Below are 25,382 nucleotides of genomic sequence, written 5' to 3'. Positions count from 1 at the left end.
TGCTCCACTTGTCTCTCTCTTGCCTACTACTAGCTCTCGCTCCATCTCGCTCCCTCTGTCCTTCGAAGCACACAGGTGTGTGACGAGTAGACCAGGCGAGTCCGGGTCTCGTTCGGTGCACGACTGCTCCGCGCCGGGTCTCAGCGCCACAGTCCACTCGCTCCTGCTCCACTTGTCTCTCTCTTGCCTACTACTAGCTCTCGCTCCATCTCGCTCCCTCTGTCCTTCGAAGCACACAGGTGTGCGACGAGTAGACCAGGCGAGTCCGGGTCTCGTTCGGCGCACGACTGCTCCGCGCCGGGTCTCAGCGCCACAGTCCACTCGCTCCTGCTCCACTTGTCTCTCTCTTGCCTACTACTAGCTCTCGCTCCATCTCGCTCCCTCTGTCCTTCGAAGCACACAGGTGTGTGACGAGTAGACCAGGCGAGTCCGGGTCTCGTTCGGCGCACGACTGCTCCGCGCCGGGTCTCAGCGCCACAGTCCACTCGCTCCTGCTCCACTTGTCTCTCTCTTGCCTGCTACTAGCTCTCGCTCCAACTCGCTCCCTCTGTCCTTCGAAGCACACAGGTGTGCGACGAGTAGACAAGGCGAGTCCGGGTCTCGTTCGGCGCACGACTGCTCCGCGCCGGGTCTCAGCGCCACAGTCCACTCGCTCCTGCTCCACTTGTCTCTCTCTTGCCTGCTACTAGCTCTCGCTCCATCTCGCTCCCTCTGTCCTTCGAAGCACACAGGTGTGCGACGAGTATACCAGGCGAGTCCGGGTCTCGTTCGGCGCACGACTGCTCCGCGCCGGGTCTCAGCGCCACAGTCCACTCGCTCCTGCTCCACTTGTCTCTCTCTTGCCTGCTACTAGCTCTCGCTCCATCTCGCTCCCTCTGTCCATCGAAGCACACAGGTGTGCGACGAGTAGACAAGGTGAATCCGGGTCTCGTTCGGTGCACGACTGCTCCGCGCCGGGTCTCAGCGCCACAGTCCACTCGCTCCTGCTCCACTTGTCTCTCTCTTGCCTGCTACTAGCTCTCGCTCCAACTCGCTCCCTCTGTCCTTCGAAGCACACAGGTGTGCGACGAGTAGACAAGGCGAGTCCGGGTCTCGTTCGGCGCACGACTGCTCCGCGCCGGGTCTCAGCGCCACAGTCCACTCGCTCCTGCTCCACTTGTCTCTCTCTTGCCTGCTACTAGCTCTCGCTCCATCTCGCTCCCTCTGTCCTTCGAAGCACACAGGTGTGCGACGAGTAGACAAGGCGAGTCCGGGTCTCGTTCGGCGCACGACTGCTCCGCGCCGGGTCTCAGCGCCACAGTCCACTCGCTCCTGCTCCACTTGTCTCTCTCTTGCCTACTACTAGCTCTCGCTCCATCTCGCTCCCTCTGTCCTTCGAAGCACACAGGTGTGCGACGAGTAGACAAGGCGAGTCCGGGTCTCGTTCGGCGCACGACTGCTCCGCGCCGGGTCTCAGCGCCACAGTCCACTCGCTCCTGCTCCACTTGTCTCTCTCTTGCCTGCTACTAGCTCTCGCTCCATCTCGCTCCCTCTGTCCTTCGAAGCACACAGGTGTGCGACGAGTAGACAAGGCGAGTCCGGGTCTCGTTCGGCGCACGACTGCTCCGCGCCGGGTCTCAGCGCCACAGTCCACTCGCTCCTGCTCCACTTGTCTCTCTCTTGCCTACTACTAGCTCTCGCTCCAACTCGCTCCCTCTGTCCTTCGAAGCACACAGGTGTGCGACGAGTAGACAAGGCAAGTCCGGGTCTCGTTCGGTGCACGACTGATCCACGCCGGGTCTCAGCGACACAGTCCACTCGCTCTAAAGCAAACTGGTTCACTCAACTGTCGCAAGATGGCGGAGTAACAGTACAATCACCAACGGTCTTGAATAGTCGAGCTACGCACGTCCAGGTTATGTCACTTAATGTAATTAGTAACACTTGCGTTATAATATGATATTAATATAAACGGCAGTCTTTCAGACGTCATATGAATTGCTTTCATCTCATCATTAATGTCAACTTCCAGCTAGAATGCCACGCCTTCGCCATCACCTCGGCCGTTTAAGTCATCTCTGCAATGCCATGTTCTACTCGTTGACTCGCTCTCGAGTCACAATAGTCGATGCCCCTCCAGCGAGTATTCCTTCTGAGACGTCACACTACTAGACCGTCTCGTGGAATTATTATCTTCTGTACTTGGAGGCGTTGCGACTTACCACTGCTTGCCGACAGAACCCAGTTCCAAGACTTCGGCGGGCTTTCAGCGTGACGTCATTGGCGCAGGCGGGCAGTATCGGTGCGTGATATTTCCTCGACGGTGGTCGGGAAGCTTTTCCTCAATGTTCACAACAAACTTACATTATCCGTCCTTTTTATGACCCAACAACCACTCTTGAGGTCTCTCATGATTATTGTTAGAACTACAAATAATAATTCTACTTTATTAAAACTAAATATTACTATCATTGCTTGAACTTTCTTGTTCCATTACATTAAATACTACTTTTAGTTATACTTGGCGGTGAACATGACGTCTGTAGATGTTGTTTTGTTATATTTTTTTTTGCTTGTGTTTTGCAACAATATATTCCTCCACGGAGTTACTCAAGAAAATTTTTTTATTCATTATAATTTTTTATCCATTTTATACTCTAGCCATTGCCCGCCCTTTTAAATAGAGCCTTGAACTTTTTTCTTAATAACTTAGTTTAACAAATATGGACTTTTTCTGTCTGGTCAACAAGTCAGCCTCTTCTTTACATCAAATGTCGATAAAAACGTCTGTCTTGTCGAACAAGTTTTATCTTATTTGCTTCGGTCACCCTATTAAACCTTTAAACGTTGACGAAGAAAAAGAATAACAAATTAAACTTTAACTATGCTAACATTGTAGTGAATTATCTGTTTTAATTTAGTTTCATTTGCACTCCTTAGAGTACAACAAGCCAAAAGGTTTTAAATATAAGTTTATAACAAGGTACAAGCAACATACAGCATTAACAAAATAACATTTTATAAAGACGAAGGCAGCGGTGCCGAATACACATGGTAAGTAAGTACTATGAAATAATCGGTCTGCTAAAATGCCTGGTGATTGGATTCATACGCAAGTTCAGTAATCAGTCACTTTGATTTCACATCTGGATCCATCCTCAAAAAATGGTACTTTGACCATTTTTGTTGCAGCAAAGGAAATACAAGTTTTTACCCTCTGTATGTTGGTCCATAGCTTGGTTGTTAATATCGTCAAATTGTTATATATATTATTCTTACAGTTCCTAAATATGTATACGAGGTCACAACAGACGTGAAAACCTAACTCCAATACAAAATAAGTGCAGATAATAGTCACGGCCTCAGGTCAGGATCGAAATCACCAATGTTGAGAGTGATTTTGGGACACCATGAATCATCAAATCATGATATCATGATCGAGATCAAACATGTAGCTTTTCAGTACACTTCACTCCGTTGTGGTATATAAGTCCTTACTGATACAGGTGACACAGGAGGTACTTACTAAGCAGATAAAATGACGAAGAATTTATTTTTTCGACTCAAACGAACATTTTTCTCAAAGAATAGACATGCGAAATCTTACGGTTTCATAGGCTTTATTCTTACGTGTTTAAATTCTGACAGTTGGTATGACCCAATTTAAATACAGCAAGTCAATCACCAAGTGTTTTTGAATAATGTTTTATCCTGGAGATCCCTTGGTTGAAACATTTTTAAAGGCTTACTTAGGCAAGCAGCGCTAGAACTATCATTTTTCCTTAGTTTTTATAGATCAATTTCTATAGTGCACCAGGCTATAGCTTATTAAATCTATATCTACTAATGAGCATAACAGGAATTAAAAACATACGTAACTAAACTAAACCATTCAGCTTGCCATGAGAACCTTAAAACTACCTAAGCCCAAATAAACGTGTCTTGCTCGTGGGCAGTAAAGTGAGGGCAGGCCTACTCGTCAAGGGGACGTGCGGAATTAGTTGCATACAAAGGTAAGTCTCGCGCGTCAGATATTGCAACCTGATTTCTGTGGACGCCAGTCTCCGGCTAGAATAGAGATTACTTCCTGCTGATTGCGTGTTGGGTCGAAGCCCCCGAGATGCTTATCAGTTTTTGAACCCTCATAAATGGGAGCGGACAGATGAAGAAAGTGCGACCAAACAGGCATTAAAAAAGTGTTTCTCGAATATAAATTTTAAGTTTTATCCTACTAATATCCAATATAATATTTTTTATTAAAATAATATGTCTCTAAGTTTTTTTTTATATATTTGCACAACTGTACGAACTTCCTATTTCCTTCCAAATTGATATTTTCTGGTAGGAGTAAAGTTTCATACTTGTTCATAATTACGATAGGATAATCATGTTAATTGCCAGCTCATGTGGAAATTTATGCACGAGTTTAGGCTGTATAATGTATTTATAGTTAAAAATTATTCCCCTTTTTGTCCCACATAAAGAAACTTACGCAACCGGTCTATCTTTAAAATGTAACTTTGTCAAGTCAATGATAAATGTTGTCAGATATCTAACACTCAAATTTTACTGCATGTCACGAGGCAACTTTGGAATCTGGTCTGTGTCATATACCTAAGTGGTGGTTTTGAAAGGTATTTACTGCGTTCTCGATATTTTATTACCACTCACTTAATATTGGTTGTAAAAATCTAGGTGATTAAAAAAAAATCAAAATTTGTGTTCTGTTTTATTTCTTAATAAAATACAATTTAAGAATTTTTCATCAAAATTATTCTCCTCAATAAGAAGATATTTCTTCTGGTGGTTCTGGAAGACATTGTTTCCGTAAAAACTAAGCTGGATTCCGAGTTGTGTTCTACGCAAACTGGGTTAACATGCTCATTAAAAAAAAGAGTATTACATTGAAGACAGATTTGTAATACTTCTAGACGGTAATTAATGGTTTATGGTAAAAAAAATTGTTTAACTCAGTATCCGAGAATTTCCGAGGTTATCCGTACGTTTAGGAATATATCTGTATTATTTGTAACCAGCGTTATTCATAATATTAAGTGAGCATTTTTAACCGTGAAGGTTTCGACATGCCATCAACAGCCACCAGTCCAGCTGCGGAAAGCACTCTGCCACGAGGAACACGGGCACAGTGGACACGGGCGGTGGGAGATGGACTACCACTCATCAGCGAGCACGCCCTGAAGGGCCCGAGGAGGGGGACTGACGAAGGTCGGTGCTCGCGATGCAAAACACGTTGACCTTTCGCGCCGCGGGGAAGCCAGTGTTTCACCGCGCAGCGGCTGCCGCGGGCGATGAAGATCCTTATCGAGTTAGGCGAGGACTTGCGGCCCCGGTAATCCTCTTAGGAGTGTCACATCCGTCACGGCGTCAGGCGCCGCTCGCACGGCGACGCTGAAGACGTTACCCGGCCGACAGCTGCTCGGCGGCCGCTAACTTCCTTAGCGACTCGCCCGCTAACTTCTTCAAGGCGTGGCGTTGCCAGCCCGAGGAGGCAAGGTCGCCGACTGTCTCCGCACAGAATAAAATCATCTGACTTTCACAGAAAATTACTTTGGAAACCAGTTGCCAAGAAATAGTTTGTAATGTGCCTCAAGAAAATTTATTGTAAATTTGTACAACGCATGGCTTTGGTTGTTGTTACATATACATTTTGAGTGCTTAAACTGAGTGTTATTTAGAAAACTTCGCAAATAATTACATATTTTAATTGATATTACATTCAAGCATAGAATTTTTAATCAATGGAAACGATAATCCAAAGTTCAACAATTGGAATTTATTTGGTTTTACTGTGCTTATTAATGCGCTCAGTTAATACTTGAAAGCTATTTATCGAAAGAGGTCACAAATAACTTTAACAATTGAAGGTTCTGGGACAACACAAAGTAAAAAACGGCCAGGTAAGAGTCCGAACCCAGTATAACTGGAAACACTATTTTGTAGTATTTAAGATGTTTTTATTTAAATGTACAAATATATGAAAGTTTACATGAATATTTCTGTTATATTTATATAAAAAAATGACAGCGTGTGATAGCGCGCCAGTCGCCACAACGAGTGTCCATCACCCAGCCTCTCCGCTGCCACGTGTTGTGAAACAGCGCCCGCAGTCCAGGGAGACCCATCCACTTGCACTTGTCTCCCAAACATCCCTCCTAGGTTGTGTTTCCCAGGAAAAAACAGTTTATCATTGAAAGCTCCATGAACCTTAGGCTCGATGACACTCCAAACTTGAAGTGCAGAGAAAGTATCAGTGGAAAAGTAAACGGCGCCGACTGTCTTACCACGTTGCCCATACAATAGGTGCAAAGAAGCCCTTCATTTAATGAGTGAAATACTTAACAAGAAACTTTAGTTCAAAACAATAGAAAAAAAATCTACACCATACACATTCGGAGGTCAAGATTTTGTTTATTTTTATAACCAGTTATCAGACATAAAGAGAATACTTTCTTGAGTATTATTTAATGCACTATTACTTTAACATAATTTTTTTTTACCTTTTTTGTGGCCTCACAAAACAAATTAGAATAGACAATTGTTAAAAAAATCACATTGCTGTGGCAGTTACACAGTAGTTACATAAAATACTTTTGAGCACATGTAATACACCAATTTTTTTATTCATATTTTAAGCTTGATTACGATTGACGTTTATTATTTTCTTTTGAATTTCGGTGATGAGTGGAGTTCCAAAGACGTATATTCAGGCGCCACATGCTGCATGCGGAAAACAAATATTGATTCACCTTCCCGGAAACATTTATCTATTGGTGGCATCCCGAAGCCGTTCGAGAAGATGAAAGACGCCGTCTTTATTCCAGCAAAAGTGGAAAGTAAGGATACATGGCCGGAATGTCTCACACCAACACGAGGATAACAAGTTGGCGGTGTGGAGAAACTAAATATTACATAAATCCCGTGGATTTGAAAGCTAAAGTTAAAATTATGTGTTCACATTATGGCTGACCAAAAGAGAAGAAGCTGCAAGTCACCTCACAACATCCAAGATGATCACCACAAGATGTTAAAACTAGTAGCAAATACTTCGTAATTTTAGGCTCTTTTCCTAAACCAAGATTGCATTATAACTTATTATTCATTATTTATTATTTTAAGTTTTATTTATTTAAAATTTTGTTTATAGTTATTTCATATAGTCCAGTCTCGAGGGACTTCACTACAGTCTTATATATTGAACATAAATATCTGATTTAGATCACACACAAAAGATTTATATTACGAAGATATTACATAATAATATAAACAACTACAAAAAATTAATACAACTTACCTTAAATATATATGAACCTAAGAAAGTAACAAAAATAGATCATATGTGACGTCCAGTTTGCTAACAAAATAAAAGGAAGCAAGTTGAGTGTGTACCACACAACAGCTGTGCAGGGGCATACTCGGACCCAGCACTTGATGTAGGCCAGCTCAAACTAAATAAAAATACGGAAAAATTTTTAAGCTTTGTATTCCTAGCAATTTTAAATGCTATACTGACTGACAACGTTTACAAAATATTTTGTGTATAGGTTGAGTCACTTTATATTGGGTTTGAATATTTAGTAGAAATATAGTAAATTCTTTCAACGTTAATTAGGCATAAATTAAGTATTACTAACCAAAAAAACTAGTTATTGCATATTATTTACCAAATAGACTACATCATAAATTCAATAATAACATATATGATATTTTCTCAACCATAATATTTTATGCTTTTACATAATAATTTAGGTTTGCTAAAATCTTTCAGAGTAGCAACCAAATATATAATTTCTTATATAAATAACTTAAATTTTCACAAATTTTACCAAAAAAATCTAAATAATTAACTTACTTTTCTCCCTTGTGTTGAATTACTTTTGCCAAAAAAATAATTTTATATGTAACTTGCTTGAATGTACCAAAGCACAGACAAATATTATTTTTTTTGCTTAAAGAAAGCATGCACGACGGGTGGGAATAAGTGTTCCGGAAACCAAGTATAGTCTCTGCAGGTTCCCTGTGAACACCAGTCAGGATCCGCACAGCTGACGCTCCAACCAGATCCGAGCTAGCAGCGGACACGGCTAGTTGGCGCAGCGCCCTTTGGTGGGTGGATGAGTAGCCACGCAGGCTGCCAACACCAACAGTCTGTGCTTACAAGAGGAGGGGCACTACTTGGGGAGTCCGCTTCGGGATGAGGCTCGGTGTACTACACCTTAAAATAATGAAGTGCGCTGGCCCACCAATTCCAAGAAAAAGGTCTTTGATGATTTGACCGCAGTTAACATACTAGTAGTGTGACCCCAGCCCGCAGCGCAACGGCCCATGAGGCGACGAGCTTGATCGCTGCCCAGTCGCTCGGGCCGACACGGATCCAGTGGACGTGGGTCGAGACACGCTTCAGGGGCGTCGCGAGTAGCACCGCAGTGGTAGCATGTCTCAGCTCCGCGCGCGAGAGCCCTCCCGACCCGCTTCCTGGACAAGCACGTCAAGTCTTCAAGCTTCAAGCTGTCTCTCAACGAAGCTAGCGGACTCGGTGTACTGAATGTTTACAATCCCACTGAAGAAAATTACTTAACCAGAGCTCTTTATACTCCTCTGAGTGTTTCAATTTTTGTAGAAGGTTCCTGTGTTTGCAAACTGTGTTTCGAAAACATCTGATACCAGCCCAGATTATAAACGTCGGCAAAAGCGCAATGGCGCGTTGATAAATCTTTAAAAAAAAAAAAAAAAAAAAAAAAAAAAGAGGAAAGTTTTCAGATAGAACTTTGTCACCGAAGTAGAAGTTGTTACAAACACTTCTTGTTTTTTTTTTTTTTTTTTTTTTTTTTTTAACGTTTCTCTTTTCGATTCACTGTCCTGTTCATACCCTCTAACTCGAATTGCTTTCTGTAAACCACTAAAAAAAAAAAAAAAAAGGTCGGTTTGTTACAACAAGAATAAACATTTGGCCGTTTTTCTTTAAAAAGTTAATGATATTCGTAGTGCGTTGTTCTTTATGGTAAGCTGAGGTATTTTGTTGATCAAGGTAATACCAGAGAAAAACTTTTCAGGAAACTAAAATGCTATTGGATGAAACTGAATTAATTATTTTTACTGTCTATTGCATTTTCGTTTATTTTAGATATCAACTTTCAATTTTTAAGGTTTTCATAGCAGAAAAAATTTAATAAAATCATACATAACATATTTAACAAAGTGTTTTTTCAATAAAACATTTGAAAAAGGTACTTTTTATCAGTGTTTTTAATAAATATACTTTAAATTAATACTAAGTCTCAAATAACTATCACATTTAAACTTTTCCACAAATTCGACAGAAAAAGTGTATTTAGAGATTTACTTTTATAAATCTAATGTACGTTCATTTTTTTTTTCGCTAATACAATTTATTTTATATCTCTTTAATGTATTATTGTGTAAGGTTTCTAATGTCTTACAAAGTATAGTTATTTTTATAAGGTATGTTTTATTCCTCAAACCATAAATTTGAACCTTCATATGTATTTTAGAACTCTAAATGCAATTCTTACAAAAGTTTTTTAAAACAATTGACATTAAATATTCTTTGTAAAAAAATTTCCTTTAAAAATAATGTCCTTAAAATATTTCCAAGCATTACGAATCATTGAGTGTCACATTATTCCAATTAAATAACCGAGCACTGTTTTCAGTTAAAATAACAAAAATTTCAATAAAATTTGATTAATGCTTGCTGTAAAGGCATTTTACATAATATCATAGTTTCAATTTTTTCGTGGAGTGAAACAAGTTTTCTTTAGTTGTAATTTTGGAAATATTCTATTTATTATGGGTAATCACATAAGCGTTTTGACAGAGCCAGTTGTTGGTTTTATAAAAAAAATACATGTTGTATAACACTTGTTTGCTTTATGAGCATTATAACGTAGTCTATGTTTACAACTGATGGTTGTGGAATTAATTACGGCTCACAAACGCCACCATCAAAAAGATATCGTTCATAAGCGAAGATAGCGGACGTAATGAAATACCTGGCTGAATATAGCTATAGGTAGTCTGGACGTGTGTAATACAGCTCGTTATAACACAGCAAACAAGGCGTGTGATAATGTTCCCTTAATCACTATAGCGTGGTTGATTCCACACGTCACGGTACAAACAGATTATAAACGTACTATAACGAGGAAGTTTTCTTTGCAGTTTTTATTCAAGCTTACTTTCAGTATGTAAGTGGACTACAATGTGGCAAATATGCCTCAACTTTTGTGATAGTTAGAATATATTCCAGCTTCGAAAGAACTCGCTTTTTCAATGATGAATATAGTATAATATGTTTTCTACTGGATGTATAAACTCATATATTATGTAAACATTCCTGTGCGCCACGAATGTAACAGCACGCAGAGGAATTAAAATATGCTGACGCATTATTTGGAAGTATTTTGTCTAAGGGTCGTTCTCTACGATCTAAGCATCATCCTAAGTGTACCTTTCTATGTATAAAAATACATTTAGTGTAATCGCATTACGTGGTTATAAGAATTATGAGAAATGAACTTTGAAATTGTTAGTCGTAGACATATAGCGATTCCACAACTCCACATATCAGAGAGTCACTTATGAACACATTAGTAGTGGCGGACTATAGATCTGTGTCTTGGGAAATAACTACTATAGCTTCCCACTGCACACACGTGACATGGGCGAAGCTTGAAACAGGAGGAAAGTTAAACCCCTTCCCCCGTCAATGTTCAAGTGTTCGCTTCTGGGCCCTGATGCTCGAAATCGTTCGACTTCATAGACCATTCGAGTCGAGTAGAGTGATGAACTCGCATACGACTTGGTGTGTTCAACATTTGCTATGCTCGAGGTGCTACTTGTCGCATGCGACTTACACAAAAGTCTTCGAGACGGAGAAGTCGAGTGGATTGTGGGAATTCGGAGAGAACTGTGAAATTGTCAGGATGGCTACTCTGCTCGTGTTCCAACTGGCCAATCAACGATCGCCGTTTCGTTTGTTGTCGTGTTTGGTAGGAAGAAGACAAACTCTTTATCAAAACATTTTTTTTATTTTGCCGTGTGTTCGTGAATGCCTAATTAATTAAAATTGTCGATTAGGTCAGGTCAGTTACATTATAAATACTTTCAAACTAAACTGACATTAAAAATAATATGAATTAATTTTAATGGTTGTTCAGTTTTAAAGTATTTATTATGTAGCTGACCTGACCTAACAAACCAGGACAAAGGCTGAACAGTAGGAACTCACGTAATTTTTTTTTTACTTATTACTTGCGCAACAATATCAAAATAACAAATAAAACATTAAAATTTGAATCGTTAAAAACTCGCCTAAGTTAGAGGCGGGTACAATTCCTTTGCCATTAGTAGAAAATGATGTAGTCGTTCACGTACGTCGCGAAAAAAAGAATTCATACTCGTAAACAAGCAACAAAAGTAAACGCCGCATGAAAGCACAGGTATTGTGATGAAAATTAAAAATTCAATATCTCCTAAAGTATTTGGAATTTCTTTATCTCCGCCGTGTTTAATGAAAAGAGGAAGTTAAAGAGCACAGAATAAAAGTATTTTCGGAATTTAATTTTTTTTAAACAAATATCGCCCAAATATGAATATTAAAAAATTCGATATCTCCTAAAGTATTTGGAATTTCTTATCTCCGCCGGGTGTATTGAAAAGAAGAAGTTAAAGAGCATATAATAAAAGTATTTTCGGATTTTTAGCATTTTGTTTTTCGCAAATACCGCTACTCTACATATTTACCAAAATTAAGACTAAGTAGCCTTAACTAGTGTTGTGTTTACAGTATTTTAATGAACATGTAGGCCTAACCATTAATGTTCAGTTTGGCGTTAGGGAGCAGGCTACATAGGCTAATTTTAATGTGGATACACACAAGACATAGACGTTCACTTGGAACTAAATATGCCAGGCTATTACCACTGTCACAGGAACAAACCAAGCATTTTAACATAACTGAAATAGGCCTACCTATTTAAACCTGTATAATGCTTAAACAGGGGGTTTACTATGTTTATATTTGATTAGCTATTTATTGTACCTGGTAACTTAATTCAGGTATGCTCCAAGGAGGGATAAACTGCCATTCTGTGTTAATGGTGCTTTAGTGTTTGACTTCAGTCAATAATTATATTAAAAATGTACTACAGGCCTAACTGCCTTCTGCATAACATTGCACTCTGACAGCTAACGAACCATTTGTTTTGTCACCGAAACTACACATAAGCAAGCACATAAAGATAACAATAGGGCTTCTTTGGTTTTTATAAGGTGCTAACAATTACTTTAGTTTCAACAGAAAGTGCAGTTGTACGAGAAGGTGCCGGCATAACCTCTTCCAGACTGCTAATCAGGTCTCCGGCACACCGCTTGTTAAGACGAAACAACTTAACAAATTTGTTGTCGTCCAGTTCAAACGCATCCTTCCGTTCTAGGAATCGACGAGGGTTTCTAGCTGCTTCTATTTCAGCTAATTCAAGCTCTTCAATGTCCAAAACATCCAACCACTCCGCCATTTTCACTGTTTTCGTGACTTTCGCATTCGTAATGGTTATCTCATTCGAGTTGGACCCCTCGGTTTCCATTCCGAACACTCGAGTCGCACACGAGTAAACTGGAACAGTTCGTGCATACCAAAGCATCAAACCGATCGGAAAAGACCACTCGGCTGGCAACTCGCATACGACTTAAAACTCCAGCATAGGGCCCCTGGAGGCCGAAAATTGAGACGATTTTGTTACGAGATTATGTCAACAAGCACAGAAGCTTATGACAGCGGAATCTTTCAGATTATAAAACACTCCAGATTTTAAATTGTGGAAATTGTTGCATTAAATTTAAATGATTCTAAACTTCTAAATTGGAAATATTAGAGCAGTATTTAAAAAAAAGTGAAAATCTTGCTTATTAGGTATATATAGTGATAAATTATTAGTATTTTTTATTGAAAAATAAACAATAATTTAGAATAGTAATGATGCGGCATGGTCTGAAATTAAAAAAATAAATGTCTTTTCCCGTGACCTGTACTCTCGCATCCATTTACTGGCACCTTTTGATTCTTCTTATTCCCACGTTGCCTTTAATAACACCTCTTAATTATTTTTAGGAATGATGTTAAATCATGATCTCCAGTTGAATAAAATGAAAAAATGAAATCAAGCACTTCAATCGAACATCAATTACAGTTATAAATTCTGGGTCAAAAGTCTACCAGTACTTATGTCATTTCTAATCACAGTGTTCACATACCAAAAAAATAAATTACACATAATAAAGCTAACCTCATAAGACTAAAAGTCTTTTTTAATATTTTCAATCACACTTTTCACACGAAAATTTATGATACTTCTAAATTAAATTGCACTTTTTTCCACGTGAATAAATAATTTGTAGATTTTTTAAGTAGAAGTAAGGAAATGTGGTAGGGTCAATCGTTAGCAGTTACGAAAACTGAATAGTAGATAAACGCAAGCAGCGTTACGATAATTCCGTAGCGTCACTGCTGCGACATTTCTACCTCTCCCCTGCCGTCTCCCCTTCCGGCCGTTACAACTAGCATATAGCATGCGCACCTATACCTTCCCCCTTCCCGCCCTCCTCTGTGTAGGAGTGGCGTCGCCGCTGACGCACTCTCCTCCCCTACCAGTTCCCCCGCCAAAGTATTCCCCTCATGCAATCAGAATTTTCGTAACGCTCGAAAACTGTAGCAAATAAGTTTTACTTGAAAAAATTCAGTTACAGAAGTTCATCCTTTCTCAGAAATTATAACTGCTTGCCGCTAGTTTTCACTGTTATTGCAGTTATTAAATAGCTAAAGCAACTGTGTTTAGGTTCCTTATGATAAAATTAACTAGATTTCAAAAAAAATATTAAATTAGTTAAAATAATTAAATACGTTTTATTTTTAATTGTATTAACATTATCTGAAAGTTCGTAACGTGAAGGTTTCGTGCTCCAAAATTTAAGTCGTAGTTAGGAAAGATATTTACGTGTCGTATCTTTAAATTATCTTAATGCTACATCAGTTGAAGATGTTCTGGAGTAGTGTAAGTTTTCATTAAGTTTGTTTGTGAAGGCGAATTTTAAAGAGTTTTCCGACAGTAGTACTTACTATGCCTTCGTAGAAATTTAACCAGGTTCTAGATTTCGAGATTGTGTTTGGTTTGATACAGGATAAACAGGCTCCTGAAATAAAGTACAATTTTTACATTGTGCACTCTAGGAACTAATTTTAAGTGTATTTCAACTGAATATTACGTTTTTATTTATGAATATATTTGGATAATTTATAACCAATTTTGTTTTTTAAAATGGATGGTAAAGATTTAAACATTGTAGATAATCGTGCCGAGAGGGTTACTGCCAGAAGGTGACTCTAAAGCTCTGCTGGGAAAAAATTTGTTGTCTTTATGTAATTTGAAAATTACCCCTAGTATAATAAAAACGTTTATCGTACAAAATAATAAAACTTTTTCCTCGCTCCACGCCTACCAAGTTCCAAATAGGAAGGTGGCGCAGTGTCACGACACTGGACCGACATTCCGTAGGACTGATGTTTGCTTTAGTTTTCCTTGAAATAGCTCCGGGCAAATTCAATCGGTTAGGTGTTCGTTTTCCTATTTTAATGACCTATCTGAGGTTGGGCAGTACTTATTCTGAACAAAATTAAGTGATTAACGTATAATTTCATCCCTATTTTAACTTGGACAACAACTCAAAAATGTCTTAAAATCTGTGGGTTTTCTCGGAAAGTGCCATAGCTCAAAAATAAACGAATGGCAGTAAGTTACATTTGCAGTGTAATGGAATAGGGTGCTCATGCGTGCATTTCCACGAGGGCACTGCGTAAGCCCGCTTCTGGTTAAAGCATGTGCCATTTTTCAATTGGTAGTTTTTACATCGTGCGGAAAAAGTTTTATACAAACATTGTTTTGTGGCAGTGTCTGTGATGGATATAGTAAATATTTAATTTCCGCGTGTTAACTAGCACCAGGCAAAGATTCGAGTGCCCATATTTTCGTAAATTGTTTTACTTTTACGGAGATGGTGAAGTATGTAGAGAAAATGTCATCTACTGACGTTTCAAATGATTAAGCATATGGTTGGCTTCGAGGTGGTTCGAGACAGTTGAACGGGAGAGATCTCCGGGGAGACTTGCGGCCTCACGACGACGTCCACAACGAGAGAAAGAAAAGCCTAAGATGTCCATCAAGTTCTGTCCCTGCCCGAACACGCCCGAATATTCACCTTCGGCCAACCTTGGGATTTCTTTTATTTTTGCGCAGGAAAAATGAATTCAAATGTTAAAAGTGGTCGGTTAGGTAAGCTAAATTATAACACTATGGACGGTTAGTTAGGTTAGTATAGCTACATTAAAATAAATAGAGAAATATAAATATATGTCAATAAAGCCGAGGTTGGCCCAAGGTGAATATTCGGGCGTGTTCGGGCAGGGACAGAACTTGATGTACATCTCAGGCTTCCCCGAGAGAAAGCTCGGCGGGCCTGCGACGAGTCGGAGGTCAGGAGGCGACTCCGGCCTCTCGAGCGTGGAGAGGCGCGGCGCGCCCCGCGGCCACGCACTAAAGCAGAGCGCCGACTCGCAGTCCGCGTCCCGGCAGCTCTCTCTGTCTGGGGCTCGAACCCGGAACCCCTCGCTCCCAGAGCCGGCCGGCATCCCGCTGTGCTAGTGAAGCTAGTGAAGCTACGTGTGCGTGAGTTCCACGTGCGACCGAATCGAAACCTCTCCCTTATTATATTATTAGGTAAAGGAAACATAATTCTCTTCGGCTGAGGTCGCATATAAAATGCAAGCGCTAATATATAATATTGGGCAAGCATGCCAGTATACAAGTATGCCTCTCTCCTGCCTTCTCCTCCTCGCCCGGTTCCCCCACAACGAACCCTACTGTTCCCCTAATGCGCTCAGAATTTTTGTAACGCTCGAAAATTGTAGCCCCCTCAGTAAAGAAGTTTCAGTTTAAAACATTTTTTTGTGACCCATTCATTACTTTCCTCGGTGAAACAAGAGCAGACGTGTGATTGCTGGACCGCGATGGAGTGTTATAACAGCTTAGAAATAAGGAACTTGAAAGAACTTTAATGCTCAAAGAAGACTACTACAACATAAAAACAATATTTAAAAAGCACGAACTGTTCCCTATAGGGCCTCTTTAGGGATGAGGAATATTCCCTTTTGAGACGACTTTGTCGCTGTGAGAGCCATGTCACGCGTAGCAGTCTCGACTGTAATTGTAGGTTGCAAGGCCAGCCACAAATTGCGACAGCGCAAATGTCACACCCCTCTCTTCTCGAGCAGCTTCAAAAATTTGTCTCTTTGTTTTATTACCAGTTCCCAACTGTTGCTTGAAACGTTAATTAAGTTAGTTCACAAACAATCACCACCACATAAAGTTGTGTACGATCACTGTTGACAGAACCAGTGGCAGAATAGTACATATGTCATTGGTTAATTTTTTGACAACTGTCCTATTTGAGAAAAGATTCATGACAATATCCAACATACATATAAAAATTTACATAAACAATTTTATTAATGAAATAATTTTGATAATTTTTTTCTTCCAAATAAAATAGTTATAATTTAATGCAACTAGAAATTTTGTTCGTGATACAAAATGAGTTTTGTTACACATAATAAATTTAGTTTTCTAAAATATCTAAAAAAAATTATTCACTTTATACAAAGCAAACATATGTTGGTTTAAAACAAAAAAAAAAAAAATGTTGGGGAGGCTGAAACCGCGTTACAATACTTTCTCTATGAAATTGTACGAATATTTTTAAATGTATACTGGACTGATTAAAAACATTCTTTCGTTGTTTTATGGCTGCATTATTCCTGATAAAAAAAGCTTGGTAATATTATACTAAAGTTTATATGTCCGGAAAATATATAATAACTTGTTGCTAACACTAGTGAAATAGGCCAACATTGACTCCTTTTTTCTACACTGATTAATACGTTTAGAGATGACAAAATTTAAACTAGATCGACTGGAGGAAACGATTTACATTGTGAATAAAATTTCATTAGTAAAAAGTAGAAAATATCACATGAATATTTATAGTAATTTACTTGTACAGAGAGAGAGAAAAAAAACATAAAACAGCAAACAAACATTCACACCATCACAGCTCACAGTGCTTCCTGCGGTGCACGACAGTGTCGGAAAACTGAACATTAAAGCTCTCACCCCCCCCCCCCCCACCTAGTCCAATTTCTGCTGCCAGACCTTCGAGACCAGGAGAAGATTGTTGTATAGCTGCTCATGCTAAAATAAACAATGACGGGAATGTGGCTTCAGGGTACGATACTCTCAATATTATTTTTTCTCTCGCTTAATTAATTTAAAACACTTTATTAACGTACTCCGTTTCTGGCAGAAATGGTATATGTACATAACAAAATGTTTTCAATAAATCTTCATCGCTATAAGAATAATTCATACAACGTTTAAATAGTATTGTCATGAGCCCAGCAACCTGCTGGCTTGAGTCAAGAGAGGCCTTACTGTATCATTGATGGATTTACAAAAAGTTTTCAATCACACTAAAGTAAATAAGTGTATTTTATTAAACATTTCGATAGTGAAAAAAAATATTATAAACCTCTATTGTGATGTTTATGTCATGATTATAATAAAACTAACTTAAAGAACAATAATTTTTTATTAATTTCAATTTTAAAACTTTTAGAAATGCACTGATATGAAGAAACACATATATTTATTTGAATTTTTTTGTCAACATTTTGGGCCTTTAGGCCCTTAAAATATACAGGTAGGGCCTAGGCGTGCCAAAAACTATGAAGGCCAATCTTACTATTTTGATGAATGTTTAACTCCAAGCGTTTCAAGTGCTTTCATGAGCCTAGTTCGTTTATAAACCACAACTGTGCAATCCAAGAACATCATTAGTATAGTAAATGTATCGAACCTCAATTTCCATGTAAAAAAAAAATTGGTTGTCTGTAAAGTCGGTTTACGGATTATAGTTTAACGTAACAAAGTCACAACAAAACATTGATGAAATTATTGCATACTTTTATGAATAAGATTGAGTCATTTTTATTTTAATAATAAAAGAATAAATACTTGAAATTATACTAGTAATCAGATTTTTAAAATGCAAAAATAATTAACCTTTATTGCTGAAATTGTTTTTGTAATAAGCAATGAAAACCACATTAACTTTTCACTTCACTTTATAAACAGTCGACGAAACAGTTCACGTGTAGATATTTTGTAATTAATTTTAAAAACTGGCTTTTAGCTATAAAGTTTAAATATAATTATGAACAATTTTTCATATAAATAAACTGTAATAAAATATCTATCATCAATTATATGAATCACCATAATTCTTTAGTCAATTGTAACATAACCTATTATTACTGCACTCACCGACAGATGCTACTTTTTTAATAATAAAAGAATAAATACTTGAAATTATACTAGTAATCAGATTTTTAAAATGAAAGAATAATTTACCTTTATTGCCGAAATTGTCGTCGTAATAAGCAATGAAAACCAGAGATTAAAATCCGTCGAGAATATTTTTGTTTTTATGTCTTCTAGTGCTCAAAATGATATGCAATTGTGGCCCCGGCCACGAAATTTTATTTATAATTCATTAATAATAACGACCCTCACGATAAACAAAGGAAAATATATATTAAGGGGTGCCTGGTTCCCGCGACAGCGGATAGATATCACGATTCATTCGGTTCGCGTCCGTCACCGTAGATGGCAGAACGGTAGGGGAATAATATTATTTCTTTTTATAACACGATTTTAGAACACATATGCATCCCAAATACACCAAACTTATTTATAATGTGTCAGAATATTTTTTAAAACATTGTGCAAAAGATCCTGGGTGTAATTTGAATTATTATGTGTAACTGTAAATCACCATTGTTCGTTAAAAACGTATTTGAATATTCAACATTACTTTTAAATAACCGTACTGATTGTGCTGAAAATCGGTGGACGATCGTTAAATTACATAATATTAATAATTTAAACGACGAAAATATGACTGAAAAGTCAAATCGATGGTTGTTCCAATCGAGTGGAAGAGAGATGCCGCGCAAGCGTACAATGAGCATAACAGGACACATCCGTAGTGGGACATCCGTAGTGGGACAATGTGCGTTATGGGACACTTTTTCGTGCGTGCAGCCGGCGTTCATCGATTTATTAGACGTTGTCACGTCAAAAATCACTAATATTTATGAACACATAAATTCGAAGCGTTAATATTAATCAACTAGCTAAACCCGACCACGCTTCGCTGTGGTTCAATCTGATATGAAATGGACAGGAAAGTAAATCAAAGTATTCTAGCCAACATAGATACACCGAGGAAACACATCAATCGATTTAATACCCTGATTTGCCTTGCGGGGGTTATGCTGTGGAATGAAAAGAAGCGAAAAAATATAGATATTTCACCTAAATTTTTATTTTTATTTTTAAGCTAGTGAACGGACTGCATTTTTTTGCTTGTCCGTTTTTTGCATAAACATAAAGATCAGATTGTTTACCGACTCTTGAGCATGCAACATATATTTTTTCATGTTAGTAACATTCCTTTTCTAAATTCAATACGCTCACTTGCAAAAAAAATTGCCCTTGCACTTTATTGATAGCCATAGCGAACGCAAGGCGTATTGGAAATTGAAGCAGTTGGAACTCGAACGCTACGTCGTGTCGGTCGGAATGAGAGATATTCGTGGAAGTATTACGTCTTCACCTTTATGAGGTACAATTAGAATTAATGCTTCAATTAGATTGTTCATCATTTTGAAGTAAAACTTCTTTGGGAGCGATATGAGGAATACCTGTGAAACGACTTCTGACGCTGGTAGGTTGCGGACGGTGCAGAGAACTGGCGGGCCGCGGGCTCAGGTTGAACCAGCCATGCTGCAGGGATGGGCGGGTACCCGCCTGCGCCTGACTCCACCCGACTAGGGCAGAGGCAACACACGGGGTTTGAGGTTACTGTGCACCACGCCACTGGCCATCTTCGCAAGACAATGGTGTTCTGTTAATTACGTATTATTTTAATTACTTTTTTAAAACAGTAATTCTAAATAATGTTATATGAGTATTGTTTTAGCTGTGTAACAAATTATATTTTGTTTGTATAATGCTTCTCCCGCTTAAGTTCGTCAGGGTTATTATTTGTCACGCATTATTATTGATTAACTATACCACACCACGTATTATAATTATGAGCCCTCGAGCGTGTTAATATGTTGAGTCCATATAAGAATAAGCAATTAACAAATTTTTCAACAAATCCCGTGCATAGAACATTGATTGTTTGTAATTTAACTTTGTGGAAATATGGTTATAATTTAAATAATTACTGTGAGGAAGGTCCATGCCGTTTAGTTTTCACGTCGCGGAGCGGCGGACATGTTACTCATTGTTCATTCATTCGACGGCAGAATATAATCAATGCCTATGAACACATTGCAGTATGACTATGTAGCCTATTATCAAATTCTGTTGCATTATAACTAAATGATACGGTTTTATTTGCAGAGCTACATAATCAGTCTATAAAAACGGTCGATCACATCTAATCTAGACATAATATAAAATTAAATTAAAAACTAATTTTTTGTAAGTAAGCCTAGCTTTGATATTTACTAAAAAAATTCTTAATAGTTTGAGTAGTTCAACAGTGAGTAATATTTACTGTTAATGAATCGATTTATAAATAATTATTGATATCCTGACATTTTATTTTGAAATGAGTAATAATTATGCTAATTCTTGTTTATTTATTTATTTCTATTAGAAACAAATTAATAATAATTACAAAAAGTTAGGATTCTTAAATACTTGAAAAATAAATGAAAGCCAAAATTCTCACGCTGTGTTATCTTGTTATTAAATTGTATAAACCTTTTGCAGTATAGTACTAAGTAATATTATAAATATGATTGTGTATGAAATTTATCGAACTTGAACTACTTTTTAAAATATGTATAAATTTTATTTAGATTTGTTTTCGTGCTATATTTGAGTTTCTCAAAATCTTACTATAACATTTTATGATGTGTTTATTTCAACAGTCAGTAATATTTAATGTTAGTTTATCATTATTTATTGATGAATAACTATTGACATTCTAAGCAGTTTTTTTTAAATAAGGAATAATTTTGTTAATTTATCTCTTTTACTTTCGCTGCCGTGTTACCCATTACGATATACTTACGATTCGATGTTTGAATTGCAAAGAAGTTTCACTTCCATCACAGAACATACATATATCCAATAAAATACTATCACAGATTAGTAGAGTATATTCCACACACAGTTACGCTGACGCGTGAAAGCCAAACATCAGGACATAATACAATCAAAACCTGAACCAAACTTAGCGCTTTGCCACGGCAGACAACCCATGTAAACGCATACATGCTCTAAAACGCACTATTTACAGGAAAATTCAATTAGATAAACGTGAAAGAGAGTTCAGAAATATAAATATTAAAATTTTTGTCATGATATCGAACAAGGAAATATCACAAACAAATTAACGAACCTGTTTATAGGACATTAATTACTTACATGCTATGTCCCATCGACAGAACGTGCCGCACATTTAAAAGTAGTCTGAGTTTAAGGTTATTTACACTGCGGAGACCTAAACCTAACGGATGATTACAGTCTGATAAGGAAATAGCAAAAGAGAGCGCGCAAAGACTCTGCAGGTCTTTTAAGCAATGCGCAAGCGCCAACACAGAAAAGAAGGGGTAAACAGGTAACGAGGTGGTGGGGAGGAATGACTATAAGCGGTAGGAGGGGAAAGTGGAAAAACGGAGGGGAAGGGAAACGTTGGTCGCGCCCCGCCAGTTCAAAAGTTCAAAGTAGTATCACTTCAAACTAAATATTAGCAGAATGTAAATAAAAAGTATAAAATTCTATTAAAATTTTTTATTTGTTTTGTTTTCCAAAAACTGTCAGATCCAAACATGTTAATTTTTAAAGTATTTACAAAATTCATGCTTCTTACTTTAAAATGACGGCCTTCCCGGAAAATTTACGGTATTTTTAATTTTACTTTAAAATCACTCGCGTATTGAAATACAACGTTGTGTCAAAATTTCAAGTCGATCGATTGACTAGTTTTCAAGTTTTGCGAGTACAAACGTACGGAAGCTGTATTACATGATTGACTGGCAAGTGACATGCCTTTTAGAAATAAATTTTAACTTTTATTTAAAATAACATATCTATTATAAATAATGTATTTTCCTGTGTTTGAATATTTATTGTTTCAAGGCGCGTTTACCTCTGGTTAATAAAATAAATTTCTAAACCGTTGGAAGTGTGGGGTTACGTAAGGTTACAAAGACGAGATACCATCCACTTATTAGCCTAGAATTTATCTCTGTGTTGCAACATTCCATGTTGGTAGAGCTCTAACATGTGCCGTTCGACACTGCAAATTGTTTAACAGGATTCCCGCATTAAAACAAAATTGTAGATTATAATACGAATTATATTTTCTCTCCTATGACCTTCCTTTATGTCGGAGTTAGTTAAATTGCTATACATATGAGCAATATTATAATTTTGGTTGTAGCACTATTATCATATGTATGTTTAAGTTCAGTTGGTTAGTCACTTCCTTCAATTATGCTGATTTTAATCAGAATAAAACAATTAAAACTTATTTTTTCCCATTTATTTGATGAAAAGAAATGAGAAGCTTTTAGAGAACAGAATATATTTGGACGCATTGAGAAAAATTCAGTCGCCTTGTCTTGTTGTTGCCCCATGCTTCAAAGATTTGAAATTATTCGATAAAATGAGAAAAAAACTTACTGAAAAAATATTGTGCAAATAGTCATACTAACTTGTTAAAACCTTTTTAATTTTCTGTTACAGAAGTATTTTTAACCATTAACATGTATTGAAAACATTGTTTTTCTCGACAAAAGTTTGAATACTATTCTAAAAATACTTAAATATTTATTAATAGTCTATAAAATAGCACTGTTTAAGTTCAGGGCATAGTTTTCAATAGTTAAGTTATTAAAAGTTGAGTTCTCAGTTTTGAACAGATATTTAATGTTACATGCACATGTAACTTAAGATTATTTCTTTTAAAAAATTGCCCTAAGAGCAATTGATTAAAAAAGTTTAAAATTATAATTATGCATAAATTATTCTCGATCGACCAGTAATTCAGAAAAGCAAAATAAAACACAAAAAAATTTAAGACTAAATACTCAACCAAACATGATTCTAATATTTTTCTTTGTTTGGAAACTAAGTTGCTTCTATACTTCTTCATATGGAACCTTTCAGCAAAAAAATGTATTTGAGGGAAATAAATATTCAAGGTAAATACAGAACAGCTGTTAGTTTCTCGGCAATGATTTATACATACGTGCATATACAAACAAACGGAGGTACCTCTGGAATTCAAATTTCCTCCAGCGGTAACGGTTTCCTTTTTTAAGTGAAGAAGTAGGGCTTATCTGTATTTATACAGTTGCAACCGAAGAGCAAGATGGGCGGACTCTGAAATAATAAGTTGTACGGACTACGTTAACAATAACAGTGTACGTTTGACTTAGTTTGTACGCATTTGGCTAAGATTGAACACCCGCATTGAAATACTGGAATATTTATTAAGGTCGAGAAATTTTATTGGATACAATAATATGGTTATACGTCACCCAGGTGGTTATTAAATGTATATTAATCATAAAAAATATATTTTTTTATATTTAGGTACTGTTGATGAAAGATAGCAGAGCGTTCAAAGTATCCAACCCAACCTCTACTACGACTTAGTTATTACTAACATCAAACCTACACATCAGTTTATTTGTACTCGCACGTTGATAAAAACCACAAAGATTGAACTTTATTGCTTTCGAGGCTGATCCGCAATGAAATGATAGAGTGTGACAACGTTTCCTTCTGCATTGCAGCATGCATCTTCAGGGTTAAGAAATAAAATCAGAGAAGGTGGTACAACTCTCTCTCTCTCTCTCTCTCTCTCTATAAATATATATATATATATATATATATATATATATATATATATATATATATATATATATACGGGCAGATTCTCTATCCTGGGTCTCTCCTCATTGGGTGTGTTGGTCATTTATAGTTATACCTGTGTGGCTTTGCTCTAAATATTATCTGCTAGTGTTCGTTTATTGATTTTTAATGTTTTTCTCACCTTATAGCCATTTTATTTATTGTGCTATTTGTGTGTTTGAATATTTCTATGGCTTCTTTGACCGTCTTTTCCTGTAATTTTCTATGTAAGCTATTTTTTAATTTATCAAAGTCAACTCTGTGTTAAGTGATAGAATAATGTTCTACTATTGCTAATCTGTTATACTTTAAAACCAATAAATTATATATATTAAAAAATTTTGAAATGCGTGTTATTTTGAGATAGTTTTCATGTTGTATTTTAGGGAGTACGTAAAATATTTGTATGTACAACAATTCAAAACTATTTGACATTAAAATTAAACTAAAATTATTTTATAGCATGGATGTGACTCCGATATTTTTATACAAATATACGAAAGGTTAAGTTTCTCGATTATTAAGGTTATTTTCGTAGAAGATACAAATAAATAAATGTTAAACTAACATTTATTATTTTTTTTAAACAATTCTTGCTTATATGAGATTCCAATTATTTCGTCATATTTACGTGGATATAACTGTTTTGAACATCTGAAAGAAGAGGTAGCCTTCGAATTGTGAAATCATGTCTACTATATATTTATTCTTTCATGAGTGCCCATATGCTCTTTTTATTTCCTTTAATTAGCACTTAGGTTATTATAAACTGCCAGTAGGTATTATTTAAATATGTAAAATTTTCAAAAATAAAAAGTATAAATATATAGGGCATAGGGGAGGGTTAAAAAATTTGCGCTGATTGCAGACAGTTAAAAAATTAATTTAAGTCCTTTTCTCGAGAAAGTGTTATGGCATTTTGCGTGGTTTCTGCTAACATGTCTATGGAAAGGGGATGTTTGTGATGAGGACGATGATGACTGCACTATCATACTCGGCTGTGTTGCGATGGAACATCTGCAAGGTCTCCTCGTCCCTCTACCGACACCTCGCGTGCGAGCGAGACACGGCGAGCCCCTGCGGGTCCGCGGGCAGGCAACCAGCTTCACGGCGCGCGACGTGCTGCCTACCCGGCCCCTGTGCTCGCTCAGGCGCGGCCGGCGCGCGGGGATGTCGGCTGGAATAATCACCAATCGGCTCCGGCCCGTGGCGATGACGTCACGACGCTTCCCCCCCGGAGGAAGGGGGGAG

The sequence above is a fragment of the Bacillus rossius genome (genome assembly GCF_032445375.1).
Source record: "Bacillus rossius redtenbacheri isolate Brsri chromosome 4 unlocalized genomic scaffold, Brsri_v3 Brsri_v3_scf4_1, whole genome shotgun sequence".
Taxonomy (NCBI): Eukaryota; Metazoa; Arthropoda; class Insecta; order Phasmatodea; family Bacillidae; genus Bacillus; species Bacillus rossius.
Note: the sequence above shows the minus strand (reverse complement) of the source record.